Here is a 4,001-nt window from a genome sequence, read left to right as displayed (position 1 = left end):
CTAATTTCCCCCTACTGTTACTCACACTTTCTTGTTAACTGTTTGAAATAGGCCACTCTCATTAACACTACAAAAGTTATTTTTCCTCCCTTTGTATCCTACTGTTAGTTGAATTGTCTCGTTAGACTGACCTCACACTTGGCAGGCAAGTCCCATCTTTTCATGTATTTATACCTGCTCCTGTATTTTCCACTCCGTGCATCTGATGAAGTGGGTTCTAGCCCACGAAAGCTTATGCTCAAATAAATGTGTTAGTCTCTAAGGTGCCACAAGGACTCCTCATTGTTTTTGCTGATACACACTAACACGGCTACCACTCTGAAACCTCCCCTCCCTCATCGTTCATGATCCTGCTGAGATGACGACCTTTGGTAACAGCAGCAGAAAGGTGCAGGTGGCGAGCAGGGGGTACAAACGGTAACAGTTTATTGAGCTGCAGAGGGGAGCCTCTGAGGTGAGAGTCTCCTTTTTTATTGCACATCATTGAACTATTATCTGACAGACGGGCCGTGAACCAGGGCACCAGTGACGCGGAGCCTGTGTGCCCCAGAACACACTGACAGGGAAAAGTCATTAAACACCCCGCTGCCTGTGCTGACCGAGCTCAGGGGATCTGAGACGCTTCAGGTGTGGCTCTGAAGGGAGTTCCAGGGTAAGGTGCATAATTCCCTGCTCCGCTACAGACTCCCTGTGTGGCCTTAGGCAAGTCACCTAGGCCCAGAGTTTCCAAGGTGTTTTAGTGTCTCAAGATGGAGATAGGCGCCTAGTGGAATTTTCAAAGATGCCTGGGCACTTAGCTTCCAATGGGAGTTAGGCACCTAGGTGCTTTTGAAAATCCCACTAGATGCCTAACTACATCTTTAGGTGACTACAGACCTTCTAAAATCTGCCCCTTAGTCTCTGTGCCAGATTTGGAAAGTTATTTAGGCTCCTAAAGATGCAGACAGGAGCCTTGTGGGACATTCACACCTGCCTTGTAAGCCGATTTATATTTTTTAAAATAATGTAAAAGTGGACTGGAAACAGGAAGCGTTTAACAGTTTCCCTCTGTTCCACAATATCACCATCATAAGAAAAATGTATTTAACTAAGAATATCAACTTTATTAATACACTTTTGAATACAGAAACAACCCAGCACTCTTGGATCAATAGCCCTCAAAAGCAAATACTTTCTAAAATTAAAACAAAATGTCGCCCCTTCTTTTGCGATGTTCTTCAGGAGGCAGCAAACACTTTTCGTCGTTGTCCAGTGGGGAATGGGGCTGCCCCTTGCCCAGCCTGGGGCAGGAGTGGTAACTGCGGAGGCGACGGGGGAGGGCAGGGTGTCACGACACTCACCCAAGCCCCAGGTGCTCAGGTCCAGGAAGCCCCCTCGCCTCCCTTTTGGTGGGTGACAGAAGGCGCGGGGGGGGGCTGCGGTCACGTGTGCACCTCCTCCCCTGCTGCTGCCCCTCACCATAGCATCACTGGGGGTGGGGGATGGGGCATCTCCTTGCCAAGCATGGGGCAGGAGAGGTGACTGTGGGCGGGGGCACGAGTCCAACACAGACCCATGCCCCAGCTGCTCAGGTCCAGACTCCAGGAAGCCTCCTCGGAGTTGGAGTCGTCTCCCAGTAGGTGCCAGGGGGGGTGCTGCCATCACATGTGCACCTCCTCCTCTCCCCCCTCCGTAGGCACAGCGGCCACCTCAGCCTGCCGCCCGCGCTGGTCCCTGTGTTGTAGCCAGCAGCGGCCGGTGAGGGAGCACTGCGCGGAGCAGCTGGCGGGGCCGGGGGCGCTCCAGGGGAGGCCCATGGGGGCAGCAGGTGGGGCTGGGGCAGAGACCTGGCCCCAAACATTGGTGGACCCAGGCTCCCAGGCCCTGAATATTGCTGGAGCACGAGCACCATGGGCCCATATAACTCGCCGACCCTGCAAGGTGTAGTTATGCACGTTCTCAGTTGCAGAAATTTGTCGTGTATTTATTTACTTCTGAAAAACACCAAAAGTTAGATTCTGACTGTGTGGAGACATCAACTATTACAGAAACCACATTATAATGTTTACTTTGCTTACTATAGTTGGGATTATAATAAAAATGTCATAGGAAAGATCCAAATGAGAACTCTAGCCTGTGTTCTTGCACATAGGTTGTTAAAACCTGGGAATTGCTGAGAGCAGATTTAATCGGGCTCTATCCAGTGTCCCAGAAGCTATACCAGTATGTACTGACAGCTACAGATGATTTTTCAAAATAGGTAGAAGAATTTTACACTTAGAACTATGACCGCACATGATGTGGAGAAGAAGACATGTGAAATTATATATTAACATGGCTGTCCAGAGCAGATACTGGCAGATCTAGGTTCTGAACTGAATAACGAGGTAACAGTTTACATTTGGTGTTATTTTCACTATATGGTCAATTGCACAATCATGGCCGTGTGACACAGAGCTTCAGCAGACCATGCCACCTAAAAAGCAGCAGACTGGATAAAAATACAAATGAATCCATCACAAGATAACGTTAGGGTATTTATTTTCAAATAATCAAGGTAAGTTTCGGGCACTCTGCCATGGATGGCGTATTGTGAATAAATCTTCAAAACTGAATGATGACACTGAAAATGTTCATAACGCGTCACGTTTAAAACAAAAAGTAGTCCTAGCAATGCCATGTGATGTGCCTCCCCTCACACTCTGCTCAGCCAGCTCTTCAAGAAATTAGGTTCAATCGCTAACATCAAGGAATTGGACCAATCGGTCACTATTTGTACAGAGCATTCCAGAAGGTGGTGGACAGAACCCAGAGGAATTGTGATGAATTTCCTGGAGCAACTTTCTTTTCTTTGTACTCTAAACCTCACATGACAACAAAAATAGCACCCTTTTGACTGATTTATGGCCGAGAAGAAAGGTCTCCCAATAAAACGTCACCAAATTTCATGTTATGTGTCATTAAGTGCCAGCATCTTTACTACAATTAAGTTAATTTGTGATGATTCAGTAAAGGAATACAACCCCTTCTCTATTTCTTTATCAAACTGCATTTGTTGTGTCCTTAGAACCAAGAACATGGAAAGCCTGGCAGTACTCTGAAATCAACAGTGGACACTGACAGGACATTCCCTGCAAATAATATTTCTAAAGAAAAATAAACCACAAAAATGAGATTGTAGAAGACATTTTTGTATTTCGCAGGGGTAGGCAACCTATGGCACGTGTGCCAAAGGCGGCATGCAAGCTGATTTTCAGTGGCACTCACACTGCCCTGGTCCTGGCCAAGGGCCGGGGGGGCTCTGTATTTTAATTTAATTTTAAATGAAGCTTCTTAAACATTTTAAAAACCTTATTTACTTTACATACAACAATAGTTTAGTTATATATTATTGACTTATAGAAAGAGACCTCCTAAAAACGTTAAAATGTATGACTGGCACACAAAACCTTACATTAGAGTGACTAAATGAAGACTCGGCACAGCACTTCTGAACGGTTGCCGACCCCTGGTATCTAAGAATACAGCACTTGAGGTTGGGGACCATGTTTTGTGAGAAAAAGCAAGGAAGGGTCATATCTTGATTACCGATTATATTCAGCTAGAAAGTGAATTAATGCTGACAGAACTCCAAAGAATATTATATAATCTTGTATGAGTGAATTTAAATATATTGCTTCATTAATTCTATCATTTTTAAGCTATTAATTTTCAAAGGGGTAGTGCAGGAGGTGGGTGTATGTGCCCTGCCTCCCAGAGAGAACCAGTCAAGACAATAAAGGGGGGGTTGGAGGGAGAGAGAGAGAGAGGAGGAGAGGGAGAGAGCAGCTGCACATGTGTGTAGTTGTGATGTTTATGACACACGTACATTGTAATTGAACAACCCCGTCTGACAGTTTAATCGTTTATTTTGTGAAGATAAATATTTTGGATTTTCTGAAATTCCACAGTTGAAATACAAATGATGTTATTGAGAAAAGTTAAACTTCAATACAGATTTGAGGGAAGAATAAAAAAATAAA

The sequence above is a fragment of the Lepidochelys olivacea genome, assembly GCF_965140295.1.
Source record: "Lepidochelys olivacea isolate rLepOli2 genome assembly, chromosome: 14".
Classification (NCBI taxonomy): domain Eukaryota; kingdom Metazoa; phylum Chordata; order Testudines; family Cheloniidae; genus Lepidochelys; species Lepidochelys olivacea.
This window is presented reverse-complemented; position numbering follows the sequence as displayed.